Source organism: Triticum urartu, chromosome 3, assembly GCF_003073215.2.
Source record: "Triticum urartu cultivar G1812 chromosome 3, Tu2.1, whole genome shotgun sequence".
NCBI classification, from domain to species: domain Eukaryota; kingdom Viridiplantae; phylum Streptophyta; class Magnoliopsida; order Poales; family Poaceae; genus Triticum; species Triticum urartu.
Window position 1 is genome coordinate 381,838,443 of NC_053024.1, and position 17,857 is coordinate 381,856,299.

Here is a 17,857-nt window from a genome sequence, read left to right on the forward strand (position 1 = left end):
ATCTTAGCATCACCCTTTAATGAGAACGAAAATATTTTAAGGACATAAAAGTAACAAGTTCTCTCATCAGTAGTGCACAGGGTGGCTATATCATTTAATTTAGTAAGATGTGCCACGACAGTTTCAGATTCATAGCCATGAAAAGGATCAGATTCAACCAAAGTAATTACATCACGATCAACAGAGAATTCATAATCCTTATCAGTAACAAAGATAAGTGAAGTAGCAAAAGTAGGGTCAGGTTTCATTCTAGCATTAAGAGATTGCTGCTTCCATTTAGCTAATAACCTCTTGAGCTCGTATCTATGTTTGCAAGCTAAAATAGCTAAAGAAGCTTCGTTATCAAAAACATAACCCTCAGGAATAACAGGTGAGTCTTCATCATCACTTTCATCAATATTATCAGATTCAATATTTTCATTCTCTCTAGCCCTAGCAAGTTGTTCATCAAGAAATTCACCAAGTGGCACAGTAGTATCAAGCATAGAAGTAGTTTCATCATAAATATCATGTATAGCAGAAGTGGCATCATCAATAACATGCGACATATCAAAATGAATAGCAGAAGCAGGTTTAGGTGTCGCAAGCTTACTCAAATCAGAAGGTGAATCAAGTGCAGAGCTAGATGGCAGTTCCTTACCTCCCCTCGTAGTTGAGGGATAAATCTTAGTTCTCGGATCTTTCACGTTCTTCATAATGATAAGCAGATATAAATCCCAAGTGACTCAAAGAATAGAGCTATGATCCCCGGCAACGGTGCCAGAAAATAGTCTTGATAACCCACAAGTATAGGGGATCGCAATAGTTTTCAAGGGTAGAGCATTCAACCCAAATTTATTGATTCGACACAAGGGGAGCCAAAGAATATTCTCAAGTATTAGCAGCTGAGTTGTCAATTCAACCACACCTGGAAACTTAATATCTGCAGCAATGTATTTAGTAGCAAAGTGTCGGTGTTCTGGGAACGGGGGCCCCCAGACTTGCCTGCCCGCGGCCTGCGGCGTGGCTTAAAGGGGGGCCCAGCGCGGCCCATCTTCACCAACACAAACCCAAGACCCTCGCGAGGGGCCAAGCCTCGCGGGGCGGATGACGCGGAGCTTCCTTAGGTACAGCCGCGTCAGGCTGGCTCACGAGGAGGCGGAGAGACCAAGGTGGGGTACCTCACGAGGTGCCCGTGACGCAAGCCATGACGACCAAGGGCGCTAGGCGGGTGCCAGCCCACATAGTGTCCTCCTTTCCTCTTTGGTGCAAAGGGGGTAAGCGGAGCCGCGGAGTACCGAGGCATTAGGAAAAGGTTGCCATTTCGGTGCAACGAGACCAAGACCAGGAGGACTACGAGACGGAGGTCACCGTGGAGCCCAAGACGGCATCATCACCAGAGCTTTGCGCAGGCGAAGACTACTTTTGTCAGGATAGCTGATACTAGCTGTCCCCCTTCAAATTAGCCCGCCATTGTTGGCTCCCGTCCCGCTCGGTATTTGGGAAGAGGACCAGGGCCTCTATAAATAGAACCAGCCACCCACAGAGCAAAGGGGGGTTCGGAAGGAGATAGGGATCGAAGGATAAAAAAGATCAGGTAGAGAGAGAGAGAGAGAGAAGTATGAATGAGCTCCTCCCAGCAGTTCATCGCCCCAGCCAAGAACAGACCCTCGCGAGGCTGTTCTTCCTTGTATTGTTCATCATCATCAGCCCAAGAGGCAATCCACCACACCACACACTGGAGTAGGGTATTAGACCACAACGGTGGCCCGAACCAGTATAAACCCTGTGTCTCTTGTGTTGTTCTTTCCATAATTTAGATCTTAGCAAGGCGGAGGGGTGCAGGTAGGTAGGAGGCGAAATCTCCGCGCGCACCCCAGTGTTCGAACCTCAAGGGTCTGCCGGAACCCGAAATCCAACATTTGGCGCGCCAGGTAGGGGTGCGCCGGAATCCACCTTCTACCGCTTCGCGCCCCGTCGCGTCGTCATCACCATGTCCGGCGACCAGGCGGGCAACCCAGATCCGTGGGCGGCGTGGCCCGCCTGCGCAGAGCCGCTTGCCTCGGGCGACCCCGTGCCCCAGGCAGCTCGCAGTCCACAGGGCGCTGGGGGCCGCGGGCGACGCGGACAGGCTTCGACAGCTCTCACATCGAGGCAGGCGCGGTCGGCAGCAAGGGCCTCCAATCACGCCGCGACCACGACGCCGTACACCCGCAGGAAGCAGGCGAAATCGAGGGCCGCGCTCACGGTGGCCCGAGAGCTGCTGTAGTGCAGGCTGCTGGAGGGCGGCCGCGACGTGCTGCTGGAGCGAGTGGCAGAGCTCCTGGGCTTCGCCGCCTCGGGGGCTCACCCCTTCTCCACCCAGCTCCCATCTCAAGCCCAGGGCGGTCCGCGCGGGGGCTCCGCGCGCGCCCGCGGGCTCCAAGACTACTCCAACGCCAGCGAAGCTGTCAGCATCGGACCGGCGGCGGCGCTGCCCCCGCTCCCGGTCCGCGAAGAAGGACTCGATGCGACCCGCGGCCCCAGTGGATAGCCGCGCTGCCACCTCACGGTGGGCGCATCAGGCAGGACCGCGTGGCATGCGCAGCATTACGGCGTGGCATTCGGGATGACAGCGCCGGAGGAATACGTGCCCCTCATGATGGACCAAGGACACCCACACGAGAGCGAACAAGGCTCGCTCCTCAGCCCAAGCTGGGGGGACGAGGCGCCAGAAGCTGAGCCTTTCCGGGAGCCCCGGGACGGTCCCACTGGCCATGCTGGGGGCAACGATTATCGGGTACCACTAATTTTTCAGGAGCAGGCATACGCTAACCATGGATCGCAGGAGGTGCAGGTCGCCACAGCGAGCAGCTGCCCCGCTCCCACAGTCTCCTGCCCCTCGGGAGGAGGGTGCAGGGGGCTGCAGGAGAGGGGCCGGGATCCGACATCACCACCGCGGTATTCGGAGCAAGGTGTTCTCAGGAGGTAGGCCCTCCGCTGGGGAGGTGCCTCAGGGCCTGCCCCCGGCGGAGGACCCGTGTTCGTCGGGGGAACCGCTGGCGACCGCTCTACCCCATCGGCGGCGTCCTGGTTTCCGGTCGTCGTTGATGGCACTAGAGTGTGGCGCAAGGCGGGGCCCTCATCTGGCGATATGTAGCAAGGCCAGTACCTGTGAAGAAGGCCCAGTGCTTGTGAAGCTCGCCGCCCCGTGACACTCTCACGTAATAATGAGTGGGGCTGTACACGCCCCAGAGTCTCAGGAGTGCCGGCCTCAGGCCCTGAGGCTCCCTCCCACGCCCAGTGGCAGCACTTAGCTCCGCGCTGGTGAGAAGACGTCCAAGAGTAGACTAGGTGCCGTACGCGGCCTTTTGTTTGCTTTTGTTGCTCTTCCCTTTGGTTGTCGCTTTCCCCCGCTGGATTCAAGTTGGATTCGAATTTGAGATTTGCGTGTGTTCGGGGAAGGGGTGCTTAGTCTCATTCGAGCAATTACTCGCGTTTTGGTTACCACTTCGCCTCAGCTGCCTCCCCTCGCGAGCCCCTCGCGAGCCGGGTCAGGTCTAGCTTGCGCGCAGCCCAGACTGCCGCCGACGTGACCTCTCAGGAGGGTGTTTTACTACAGATCCTACGAACCCAATCAGGGAACACTCGAGACACCACAACCCCTCGCGGGCTGCCTCAGGGCCAGCACGGGACAAAGGTAAACTAGCCGACCAGCGCGTCGCTTGGGCCAACCACTTGGCGCGGGCGCATGGGCAATGTAGCGTCTACTAATACGATGAACACAAGTTTTACATAAGGGGCTCCCCCTCCAAAATGCTCTCACTGCAATTAGGCCAAAACCTGAGTTCTATTCATGCAGGGCAAGGAAGTAGGAGCGATGCACAATCAGTCGGATGAATCCCCCAATGCGTTCTCAGGAGCACCACCCGAGCCGTTGCTGGCGTCGCTGAACTCGCCATCGCTGTCCGCGTCGCCGCCAGCGGCGTCAGGGCCGTTCACCACGCCCCCTCGTCGGCCGCCACGATCACGTCGTCGTCGTCTGAAGCGAAGGCCCTGATAAGAGCATCCAAATTGTGTTCCACGCAGTGCACCAGGTCGCCTCGGACGGCCTGGGGGACTGGGGCGATGGCGGCGTCAAAATCAAAGTAGGGATCCATGTTCCAGAGGTGGCTGAAGACGCGAGAAAAGGCGCGCCCAAGCAGGGCGCGGCTCCTCTCCTCCACCAACCTGTCAGCCCTGACCGACCGCGCCTCCAGCCGCGTCACCATGTCAGTGAAGAACTGAAGATTGCCAGCATAGTTGACTGCGTGGGGCTCGCCAACAGCCGCCTCGCAGATGTTGCCCAAGGCTGTGTTGGCTCTCTCCCGGAGCATGGCAAGCATGGGGCCGTGCTCATGCTCCAGGATCCGCCGCTGACGGATCTCGTCCGCGTTCTGGCCCGCGACGACCTCAGCCTCCTCCACCCGCTGGCGGAGAAGGAGCACCTCGGCCTGGGAGGCGGTTAACTCACCTTGCGCCACCTCAAGAGCGGCCCGGAAAGTGTCGGCCCGCCGCGTCGCCTCCTCCAGCTTGGCCCTCAAGGCAGCAGTCCTGCCTTCAGCTTCGGCCCGGATCAACCCCAGCTTCTCTTCGAACTCGTGCTTGAGGTTCAAATGCGCCATCGCCACTCAACATCCGACCTCCTCCAGGACGCGGGCTCCCTGTGCAGCAACATCATCCTCCGCCTGCATCACCAAGCGCTCCCTCGTCTCCAGGCGCTCGTACTCTCGGGTACGTTCGGCGACTTCCAACGTCAGCGCCTCCTCACACTTCTGGAGCTCTGCGGAGTCGCCGGAGGCCACCTTCATCGACATGAGGGCTGCCTCGTGCAGGTCCACCTGCTCCTCTAGTGAGTGGCACCAGGCCAGGAGCTCCCGAGCCCGCTCCTCCGCCGCCGTTCGCCGCCGGTCAGCTTCCCGAGCCTCCTCAGCGGCCCAAGATCGGGCCTCCCGAGAGGCCACCAGCGACGCCTTGGCCTCTGCGTTGTCAAGATCGCGCTGACGGCGCGCAAGGGCGATGGTGCCCTCCAACTCGCGCCTCTCTGCAGCCAGGCGCAGGCCCTCGGCCTCAAGGCGCGCGTCTTCATCGGCAAGCTCCTCTCCAAGAAGGCTTACCGCGTCAGCCGCCCATCGAAGGAATCCTTGGCGGAGAGCGCGACGCTCCCGAGCGCGCTCGAGCACTTCTTCCACACCATCATCTGCCCCAAGCAAGCGCCGGGGGCCGCGAGTCAGCACTCCCCCTCCGGGCTAGGGGCTGGGGGCTGGCACCCTCGCGACGGCCGGGCACGCCGCATCAGAAGCCCGGCCTAGGGCCAGCCCGTCCCCAGGTGAAGAGCGTAGGAAGCGCCTCAGCCAATCGCAGTCCACAACCAGGCGAGAAGCCCACGGCAGGCTGGCTATGCCACGAGAAGGCCTGCGAAGGATCGCGAGGTGCGCGGAGCCACGATACACTTCGGGACGGTTCGCCTCGTCGATCGCCCTCGCCACAAGGGCTCCACTGCTTGGAGCGCTTGAGGACAGTGGAGGGGGCGAAGCCAAGGGGGACGGCTTCTCAGCCGTCTCTGCATGCTCGGCTGGAAGGGGCCTACGAAGCAATGGTCAGTAAGAGCAACAGAAGGATCGGGAGCTGGGAAAGGAGAAGGCTTACTCATCAGTGGCGAAGTACTTCCTACGCTTCAGCAGGCGACAAGGGTAGTCGTCGCCCAGGGCCTCCCTTCTCTTCCGGAGGGCCTCAAAGTCCACGCGGCAGCGGCCTAAGAGTCAGGTGTAGGGATCAACCTACGACGAAGATGGAGTGTCAAGGCGATCTGCGTCAGGGGCGCCTGCCTGATGTGTGCCGCCAATCGCCTCGCCAAGAGAAGCCGTCGGAGCCTCAGTGGCCTCGGTCGTAGGCGCAGAGGGCAGCTGCTTGTCACCCTCAGCCTCTGCGGCACGGGCCCCGATAACTGCTTCCTCATGAGCATCGCCCGGCGCTGGCGCCCCGCCGGGAGCCCCCTCGGCCTCTGGCGCCTCGTGCCTCCCTGCTCCGCCACTTGAGGAAGAGCCGCCTTGGCCGACTGGAAGGGCGGTCACCACCACTGGGTTCTCGCGAGGCCCCTGGAGGCCAGCGGGGCGCGGCCCCCACTCATCGAAGATAGGCATCTGCCTCACAAAATCGCCCCCGCTCTGGCAGAGGTACAGCAAGGCCCCTCCCTGCTGGATGCTGCCAGGGTTGGGGTCCCCCGTCAGGATCAAGAGCGCCGCCCTTAGCGCTTCAGGCGTCAGGTCCTCTTCCTGGAGCCTCATACGATCATCGCGCCTGCTGAAGGCCCACATCCGGTGGGAGTGGCGCTGGAGAGGAGCAACGCGGCGTAGCAGGAACTCCTTCACCACCTTGGGCGCTGTCGCACCAAGCGACCTCAAGAACGCGAAGCGGTGCTAGACGAAGACGAGCCAGGGGCTCTCAAGCGTCTCCTGGCCCCAGCCCGAATTGGGGACAGCAGGCGAAGTTGGCTCCGACAGCAGGGGGCTGGGCACCCCAGCATCCACATACAGCCACCGCTCGCGGAACCCAGCCGCGGGCGAAGGGAGCTTGAAGTCAATCCCAGAGGCCGCCATCTCAGGCGCGGCAACGAAGCTCACACACGCCCAGCATTGGGTAGGGTCAACAAGGTGCAGCGAGAAGAAGTGGCGCAGCAAGGCAACCGAAGGAAGGATGCCCATCATAGCCTCGCAAACAAAGGCGAAGACCGAAAGGAGAGTGATGGATTCAGGACCCAGATGCATCATGTGGATCTGATAATGGGAAAGCACGGCATTGAATAAATCAGAAAAGGGAGGAACCAGACCCGCCCAAAGGGCGTCGGCAAAATACGGGACCTCGGTGGCTATCCTGTCGATGGAGAAGTGGGACGCGGGCCAGGCCGTCATCCTCCCGCATTCATTGAAGATGGTGGCCAGAGCCAAGCTGACCTTGCCCAAGCCCTCGGCGGGGGCCGCCAACGGCGGCGGGCAAGGCGGAGACACGGGTTTCTTCCCTCTTCCCTTCTTCGTCGGAGCCATGGCGATGGGAAGGGGGGGAGGTTCAAGATTGAGTTGAAAACAGAAACCAGAGTTCGAGCGGAGGAAGGACAGAGGGCGCTCGAGCAACCAAACAGGGGAACGACTGTGTACGACTACGGGCCCGCCTAGCATGGCGCAAAATAAGGAGGGCGTGGGGGAACAGTGCCGCCCATGTCCTATCAACCGCCACGCGGCGCCCAAGGCCGCAGGCTGTTAGGGCCCGCGACGCTTCGCTCTTGCCCTTCTGCCTCCCTACACAGCCAAGTCCGGGCACGCCTTGGGCCCAGGGGCTACTATCGGCGTTCTGGGAACGGGGGTCCCCAGACTTGCCTGCCTGCGGCCTGCGGCGTGGCTCAAAGGGGGGCCCAGCGCGGCCCATCTTCACCAACACAAACCCAAGACCCTCGCGAGGGGCCAAGCCTCGCGGGGCGGACGACGTGGAGCTTCCTCAGGTACGGCCTCGTCAGGCTGGCTCACGAGGAGGCGGAGAGACCAAGGCGGGGTACCTCACGAGGTGCCCGTGACGCAAGCCATGACAACCAAGGGCACCAGGTGGGTGCCAGCCCGCGCAGTGTCCTCCTTTCCTCTTTGGTGCAAAGGGGGCAAGCGCAGCCGCGGAGTACCGAGGCATCAGGAAAAGGTTGCCATTTCGGTGCAACGAGACCAAGACCAGGAGGACTACGAGACGGAGGTCACCGTGGAGCCCAAGACGGCGTCATCACCAGAGCTTTGCGCAGGCGAAGACTACTTTTGTCAGGATAGCTGATACTAGCTGTCCCCCTTCAAATTAGCCCGCCATTGTTGGCTCCCTTCCCGCTCGATATTTGGGAAGAGGACCAGGGCCTCTATAAATAGGACCAGCCACCCACAGAGCAAAGGGGGGTTCGGAAGGAGATAGGGATCGAAGGATAAAAAAGATCAGGTAGAGAGAGAGAGAGAAGTGTGACTGAGCTCCTCCCAGCAGTTCATCGCCCCAGCTAAGAACAGACCCTCGCGAGGCTGTTCTTCCTTGTATTGTTCATCATCATCAGCCCAAGAGGCAATCCACCACACCACACACTGGAGTAGGGTATTACACCATAACGGTGGCCCGAACTAGTATAAACCCTCTGTCTCTTGTGTTGTTCTTTCCATAATTTAGATCTTAGCGAGGCGGAGGGGTGCAGGTAGGTAGGAGGCGAAATCTCCGCGCGCACCCCAGTGTTCGAACCTCAAGGGTCTGCCGGAACCCGAAATCCATCACAAAGTAATATGATAGTAGTGGTAATGGTAGCAAAAGCTAACGATAGCGAAAGTAATATTTTTGGTATTTTGTAGTGATGATAGCAATAGCAACGGAAAAGTAAATAAGCTAAGAACAATATATGGAAAGCTCGTAGGCAATGGGTCGGTGATAGAGAATTATGATGGATGCAGTTCATCATGTAACAATCATAACCTAGGGTGACACAGAACTAGCTCCAGTTCATTAATGTAATGTAGGCATGTATTCCGAATATAGTCATACGTGCTTATGGAAAGGAACTTGCATGACATCTTTTGTCCTACCCTCCCGTGGCAGCGGGGTCCTAATGGAAACTAAAGGATATTAAGGCCTCCTTTTAATAGAGTACCAGACCAAAGCATTAACACATAGTGAATACATGAACTCCTCAAACTACGGTCATCACCGGTAGGTATCCCGATTATTGTCACTTTGGGGTTAACGGATCATAACACATAATAGGTGACTATAGACTTGCAAGATAGGATCAAGAACTCTCATATATTGATGAAAACATAATAGGTTCAGATCTGAAATCATGGCACTCGGGCCCTAGTGACAAGCATTAAGCATAGCAAAGTCATAGCAACATCAATCTCAGAACATAGTGGATACTAGGGATCAAACCCTAACAAAACTAACTCGATTACATGATAGATACCATCCAACCCATCACCGTCCAGCAAGCCTACGATGGAATTACTCACGCACGGTGGTGAGCATCATGAAATTGGTGATGGAGGATGGTTGATGATGACGATGGCGACGGATTCCCCACTCCAGAGCCCCGAACGGACTCCAGATCAGCCCTCCCAAGAGGTTTTAGGGCTTGGCGATGGCTCCGTATCGTAAAATGCGATGAATTCTTCTCTCTGATTTTTTTCTCCCTCAAACCAAATATATAGAGTTGGAGTTAAGGTTGGAGGAGCTCCAGGGGGGCCATGAGGTAGGGGGGCGCGCCCTAGGGGGGCAGGCGCGCCCCCACCCTCGTGGACAGGTGGTGGGCCCCCTGGCCTTCATCTTTTGCAAGGATTTTTTATTATTTTTGAAAAGTTGTTCCGTGAAGTTTCAGGTCATTCCTAGAACTTTTGTTTCTGTACATAAATAACACCATGGTAATTCTGTTGAAAACAGCGTCAGTCCGGGTTAGTTCCATTCAAATCATGCAAGTTAGAGTCCAAAACAAGGGCAAAAGTGTTTGGAAAAGTAGATACGACGGAGACGTATCAATCACGAACTCCCCCCCTCTATGCAGCGGTGTAACCCCTCTTTTACCCGCTGTAATCTCTACTTAAACATGACACTCAACGCTATATATTATTTCCCAATGATGTATGGCTATCCTATGATGTTTGAGTAGATCCGTTTTGTCCTATGGGTTAATTGATGATCGTTATTGGTTTGAGTTGCATGTTTTATTATTGGTGCTGTCCTATGGTGCTCTCCATGTCGCGCAAGCGTGAGGGCTCCCCGCTGTAGGGTTTGCAATATGTTCAGGATTTGCTTATGGTGGGTGGAGTGAGTGAGAGAAGCATAGACCCGAGTAAGTAGGTTGTTTGCGCATGGGAGTAAAGAGGACTTGATGCCTTATAATGCTATGGTTGGATTTTACCTTAATGATCTTTAGTAGTTGTATATGCTTGCTAGATTTCCAATCATAAGTGCATATGATCCAAGAGGATAAAGCATGTTAGCTTATGCCTCTCCCTCAAATAAAATTGCAATAATGATTACCAGTCTAGTTATCAATTGTCTAGTGACAAATAACTTTCTCGTGACCAAAAGCTCTATACTGAAACTAACTTAGTTGTGTCTTTATCTAAACAGCCCCTAGCTTTTATTTACATGCTCTTTATTATCTTGCAAACCTATCCAACAACACCTACAAAGTACTTCTAGTTTCATAATTGTTCTAGGTAAAGCGAACGTCAAGCGTGCGTAGAGTTGTATCGGTGGTCGATAGAACTTGAGGGAATATTTGTTCTAACTTTAGCTCCTAGTTGGGTTCAATACTCTTACCTATGGAAAGACGCTAAAATTGACCCCCTATACTTGTGGGTTATCAAGACCTTTTTCTGGCGCTGTTGTCGGGGAGCAATAGCGTGGGGTGAATATTCTAGTGTGTGCTTGTTTGCTTTATCACTAAGTGGATTTTATTTTCTGTTCTAACTTGTTCTCTATCTTTAGTTATGGATATGGAACACGAAATACCAAAAAAATTAGGTTTACTTGCTACTCATGGAGATGGGGAACCTCCTAAAACCCTCGATGCTCATTATGTGAAAGATGTTATGCACTACTTTAATTATTCTGAAGAACCCCATTCAATTATATAATGGGAGAAAGTTGGATCAATGTGAATACTTTAGGGATTATCGCTTGACTCAAAAGGGAAACTATTATGGGATCAAATTTATATGTTGCATTGGTATGCTCGGCAACTATGCTTGAGATATGATTATACTTGTTGCTCTAGGATGAAGGCTCCACACCTCCCCTTTTCATGAAAATTTAATGATAATGACACCTTAGCTTCTTATGCTAATGGTATATATGATTACTATGACGTGGAACGAATAGAAGAATTTGTTGCTTTTAAGGGTGCTTGTGAAATTGAACCTTTGTTTAAAGAGTTTGAAGATTTTGATGATTCAGTTTATAGACGTGAAAATTCAGCTATCCTTAAATATTGCTATGAGAATTATAAATACAATTATGATATTGATGAATTTAGTGAGAAAGTCTCATCTGTCCGAGAAGAGACTAACATTTTGCAGGAGTCTATGGAAGAAGAAATTGATGAAACTGTGAGCTCATTGGATGAAGAAGATGATGAACAGAGCAAAGGACAAAACGTGGAAGATCGGATTAGCTACCCGTGCCCACCTTCTAATGAGAGTAACTCTCCAACTCATACATTATTTAATGTCCCTTCGTTCTTATCGAAGGATGAATGCCATGATAATTTCTATGATCCCGTTGATTCGTTTGAAATATCCCTTTTTGATGAACTTGATGCTTGCTATTCTTGTGGCCAAGATGCCAATATGAATTATGCTTATGGAGATGAACTTGGTATTGTTCCTTATCTCAAACATGAAATTGTTGCTATTGCACCCACACATGATAGTCCTATTATCTTTTTGAATTCTCCAAACTACACTATATCGGAGAAGTTTTCACTTACTAAGGATTATATTGATGGGTGGCCTTTTACTGCTGCACATGATAATTTTGATGAATATAATATGCATGTGCTTGCTGCACCTACTTGCAATTATTATGAGAGAGGAACTACATCTCTGCCTCTCTATGTTTCCAACACGATAAAATTACAAGAAACATCTTATGCTATGCATTGGCCTTTACTTGATGTTCATGAATTGTTCTTGTATGACATGCCGATGCATAGGAAGAGAGTTAGACTTTGTCACTGCTTGATATATGTTGCTTTGTGCTCACTACTAAATGCCGAGTCATTGCTAATTCAAATTGCTTTGATATACCTTGGGATCCGGGTGGATTCATTACCCGAGCACCTTATGCCTAGCTTAACGGCTTTAAAGAAAGCGCTGCCAGGGAGATAACCCGGAAGTTTTAGAGAGTCATTTATTTATGTTGAGTGCTTTTATAGAGTTTAAAAACAAAAAAATAAAGAGGGGAATCCAAAACTTTTCAAAAAGGAAAGTGAAAGTGAGAGAGACAAGCATTGTTGAAGTGAGGGAGCTCCTTGAACTTTGTTCATGCTCACGAAAACTTTGTGAATCTTGATCACAGAAACTTTTCAAGAAAAATAATTATCCCCTTGTACAATTCCATTGTATTATAAAAATAATGTGCCGAGATTTTCCTTTAGGATGTTTACATTGCTTGTTGGTTTATGCGGTGCAAAACAGAAACTTTGGCTGTAGTGCACGATTTACCTTTTTTACTAGAACGTCAAACGGTTTGGAAACTTTTTGCACTGTCTTTCTATATTTTTTATTTTTCCTAATTGTTGCAGAATTTTTGGAGTACCAGAAGTATGATGAATATTTAGATTACTACAGACTGTCCTGTTTAAGACAGATTCAGTTTTTGATGCATTGTTTGCTTGTTTTGATGAAACTATCAATTTCTATCAATGGATTAAGCCATGGAAAAGTTATATTACAGTAGCTACAATGCAAAAAAAAACATGAATTGGTTTGGAATAGTACTTAGAGTAGTGATTTGCTTTATTATACTAAAGGATCTTACCGAACTTTCTGTTGAGTTTTGTGTGGATGAAGTGATCAAGGATCGAGGAGGTCTCGATATGAGGAGAAGGAGGAGAGGCAAGACTTTAAGCTTGGGGATGCCCAAGGCACCCCAAGTAAATATTCAAGGAGACTCAAGCATCTAAGCTTGGGGATGCCCCGGAAGCATCCCATCTTTCTTCAACAAGTATCGGTATGTTTTCAGTTTCGTTTCGTTCATGTGATATGTGCAAATCTTGGAGCGTCTTTTGCATTCAGTTTTCACTTTTCTTTGATGCACCGTGCTGGTATGAGATATTCCATGGTTGATTTATGGAATGCTCATTGCACTTCACTTATATCTTTTGAGTATGGCTTTATAGAATGCTTCATGTGCATCACATATATCATTTGAAGTTTAGATTGCCCGTTTCCCTACACATAGAAAACCGCCATTTGTAGAATGCTCTTTTGCTTCACTTATATCTATTAGAGCGTGGTCATATATTTTGTAGAAAGAATTAAACTCTCTTGCTTCACTTATATCTATTTAGAGAGTTGACAGGAATTGGTCATTCACACAGTTACTCATAAAATCCTACATAAAACTTGTAGATCACTAAGTATGATATGTTTGATTCCTTGCAATAGTTTTGCGATATAAAGATGGCGATATTAGAGTCATGCTAGTGGGTAGTTGTGGATGGTAGAAATACTTGTGTTGAAGTTTTTGATTCCCGTAGCATGCATGTATTGTGAACCGTTATGTAATGAAGTTGGAGCATGAGGTATTTATTGATTGTCTTCATTATGAGTGTGGTCAGGGACGAGCAATGGTCTTTTCCTACCAATCTATCCCCCTAGGAGCATGCGCGTAGTACTTTGTTTCGATGAGTAATAGATTTTTGCAATAAGTATGGGACTTCTTTATGACTAATCACTTATATCTGTTAGAACGTGGGCATATCTTTTGTAGAAAGAATTAAACTCTCTAGCTTCACTTATATCTATTTAGAGAGTTGATAGGAATTGGTCATTCATACGGTTTGTCACAAAATCCTACATAAAACTTGTAGATCACTGAATATGATATGTTTGATTCCTTGCAATAGTTTTGCGATATAAAGATGGTGATATTAGAGTCATGCTAGTGGGTACTTGTGGATTGTAGAAATACTTGTGTTGAAGTTTGTGATTCCCGTAGCATCCACGTATGGTGAACCGTTATGTAACAAAGTTGGAGCATGAGGTATTTAGTGATTGTCTTCCTTATGAGTGGCGGTTGGGGACGAGCGACAGACACACCCGCCGGTGGTCGTTACTCCTGGCGGGATCTAAACTGGCCCACAGATCAATACTAGTCTTTTCTGCGCACTTTGTCCTCACTCGTGCGCACCCGAGAGCAACTTCCCGGTCGGTCACCCATCCTGAAACTACTCCAAGCTGAGCACGCTTAACTTTGGAGTTCTGTCTAAATGGGCTCCCGGAAAAGAAGGAATTCCTTATTGATATGAGTAGTCTATCATCCCTAATATGCCAGGCTATCACATACACTCCCACTCAAAGGAACCGACGTCCTCGTCAGGCCACAAGAACGTTCCATGTTGGCACATACATCTATGCATCCAGTCCGGTACATGTGCCGTGCCGTGTGCCACAGCGGGTCACAAACGTCATGAACAACATGACCGTGCACCTGTCCGCAAATATCCGTGTAACCGCGAGGGTCAGCTCTGATACCAACTTGTAACACCCCGGACACACCCACCGGTGGTCGTTACTCCTGGCGGGATCTAGACTGGCCCCACAGATCAATACTAGTCTTCTTCTACGCACTTTGTCCTCACTCATGCACACTGGGGAGAAACTTCCCGGCCTGTCACCCATCCTGAAACTACTCCAAGATGAGCATGCTTAACTTTGGAGTTTTGTCTGAATGGGCTCCCAAAAAGAAGGAATTCCTTATTGATATGAGTAGTCTATCATCCCTAATATGCCAGGCTATCACACCCTTCCATCATTGCTAGCCTCTTCGGTACCGTGCATTGCCCTTTCTCACCTTGAGAGTTGGTGCAAACTTCACCAGTGCATCCAACCCCGTGATATGATAGGCTCTATCACACATAAGCCTCCTTATATCTTCCTTAAAACAACCACCATACCTACCGAGCATGGCATTTCCATAGCCATTCCGAGATATATTGCCATGCAACTTCCATCATCATCATATACATGACTTGATAATTTATTGTCATATTGCTTTGCATGATCTTAAGATAGCTAGCATGATGTTTTCATGGCTTGTCGGTTTTTTGATTTCATTGCCATGCTAGATCATTGCACATCTCAGTACACCACCCGAGGCATTCATATAGAGTCATATCTTTGTTCTAGTATAAAGTTGTAATATTGAGTTGTAAGTAAATAAAAGTGTGATGATCATCATTATTAGAACATTGTCCCATGTGAGGTTATCAAAATAAAAGTAGCCATAGAAGCCCCCCCCCCCAAAAGAGAGAGAGGCCAAAGAAGCCTACAAATAAAAAGAGAAAAATAAAATAAAAAAATGAGAGAAAAGTGAGAAGGGACAATGTTACTATCCATTTACCACACTTGTGCTTCAGAGTAGCACCATGTTCTTCATATAGAGAGTCTCTTGAGTTATCACTTTCATATACTAGTGGGAATTTTCATTATAGAACTTGGCTTGTATATTGCAACTATGGGCTTCCTCAAGTGGCCTAGGTCTTCATGAGCAAGAAAGTTGGATGCACACCACTTAGTTTCAGTTTGAGCTTTCATACACTTATAGCTCTAGTGCATCTGTTGCATGGCAATCGCTACTCCTCGCATTGACATCAATTGATGGGCATCTCCATAACCCGTTGATTAGCCATGTCGATGTGAGACTTTCTCCCTTTTTTGTCTTCTCCACACAACCTCCATCATCATATTCTATTCCACCTATAGTGCTATATCCATGGCCCACGCTCATGTATTGCGTGAAAGTTGAAAAGGTTTGCGAACATGAAAAGTATGAAACAATTGCTTTGCGTGTCATCGGGGTTGTGCATGATTTGTATATTTTGTGTGATGAAGATGGAGCATAGCCAGACCATATGATTTTGTAGGGATAAATTTCTTTGGCCATCTTATTTTGAAAAGACATGATTGCTTTATTAGTATGGTTGAAGTATTATTGTCTTAATGTCAAATGATAGACTATTGCTCTGAATCACTCGTGTCTTAATATTCATGACATGATTAGATTACATGATCAAGATTATGCTAGATAGCATTCCACATCAAAAATTATCTTTTTTATCATTTACCTACTCGAGGACAAGCATGAATTAAGCTTGGGGATGCTGATACGTCTCTGTCATATCTATAATTTTTGATTGTTCCATGCCAATATTCTACAACTTTTACATACTTTTGGCAACTTTTATACTATTCTTGGGACTAACATATTGATCTAGTGCCCAGTGCTAGTTCCTATTTGTTGCATGTTTTTTGTTTCGCATAAAATCCATATCAAACGGAGTCCAAACGGGATAAAAACTTACAAAGATTTTTTAGAATATATGTGAATTTTGGGAAGTGGAATCAATGCGAGACGATGCCCGAGGGGCCCACGAGGGTGAGGGGCGCGCCCCAGGAGGTAGGGCGCGCCATGGGCCCTCGTGGCCACTCCGTAAGGAGGTTTGTGCCCTTCTTTCTCCGCAAGAAAACCAATATCCGGATAAAAATCGTGTCAAAATTTCAGCCCAATCGGAGTTACGAATCTCCGGGAATTTAAGAAACGGTGAAAGGGCAGAATCGGGGAGTGCAGAAACAGAAGGAAACAGAGAGAGAGAGAGATCCAATCTCGAAGGGGCTCTTGCCCCTCCGCCGCCATGGAGGCCATGGACCAGAGGGGAAACCCTTCTGCCATCTAGGGGGAAGGTCAAGGAAGAAGAAGAAGAAGGGGTGAGGGAGTCCTGGATTAGGGGGTGTCCGGATGGCCGGACTATACCTTCAGCCGGACTCCTGGACTATGAAGATACAATATTGAAGACTTCGTCCCGTGTCCGGAAGGGACTTCCCTTGGCGTGGAAGGCAAGCTTGGCGATACGGATATGCAGATCTCCTACCATTGTAACCGACTTTGTGTAACCCTAACCCTCTCCGGTGTCTATATAAACCGGAGGGTTTTAGTCCGTAGGACAACATACACAACAACAATCATACCATAGGCTAGCTTCTAGGGTTTAGCCTCTCCAATCTCGTGGTAGATCTATTCTTGTACTACCCATATCATCAATATTAATCAAGCAGGACGTAGGGTTTTACCTCCATCGAGAGGGCCCGAACCTGGGTAAAACTTCGTGTCCCTTGCCTCCTGTTACCATCTGGCCTAGACGCACAGTTCGGGACCCCCTACCCGAGATCCGCCGGTTTTGACACCGACATTGGTGCTTTCATTGAGAGTTCCTCTGTGTCGTCACCATCAGGCTCGATGGCTCCTATGATCATCAATAGCGATGCAGTCCAGGGTGAGACCTTCCTCCCCGGACAGATCTTCGCCTTCGGTGGCTTCGCACTGCGGGCCAATTCACTTGGCCATCTAGAGCAGATCGAAAGCTATGCCCCTGGCCGTCAAGTTAGATTTGGAAGCTTAAACTACACGGCTGACATCCGCGTGGACTTGATCTTCAACGGATTCGAGCCACTGCCGAGCGCGCCGCACTGTCATGACGAGCATGATCTAGCTCTGCCGCCGAACAGTGCCCTGGAGGCCGCACCTGCATCGGCTTCGACCCTTAATTCGGAGCCAACTGCGCCGATCGAGGATGGGTGGTTGGACGCTGCCTCGGGGGCTGCGATCCTAACGGCGATCGAGCCGAACACCAGCCCCGCACTCTGCGAGACTCGTGACTCCAAGGAGCCGGACTCCTCTCCAGACTCCGAACCCTCCGCGCCCCTGTCGATCGAATCCGATTGGGCGCCGATCATGGAGTTTACTGTCTTGGACATCCTTCAGCACTCGCCTTTCAGCGATATTCTGAAGACACTAAAGTCTCTCTCTTTATCAGGAGAGCCTTGGCCGAACTACGGTCAGCAAGGTTGGGATATGGACGATGAAGAAATTAAAAACCCACCCACCACCCACTTTGTAGCCACTGTCGATGATTTAACCGACATGCTTGACTTCGACTCCGAAGACATCGACGGTGTGGATGCCGATGAAGGAGACGATAAAGAACCAGTGCCTATCGGGCCCTGGAATGCCACCTCGTCATATGATGTATACATGGTGGACGCACCAAAAGATGACGACGAGGAGCGGAAGG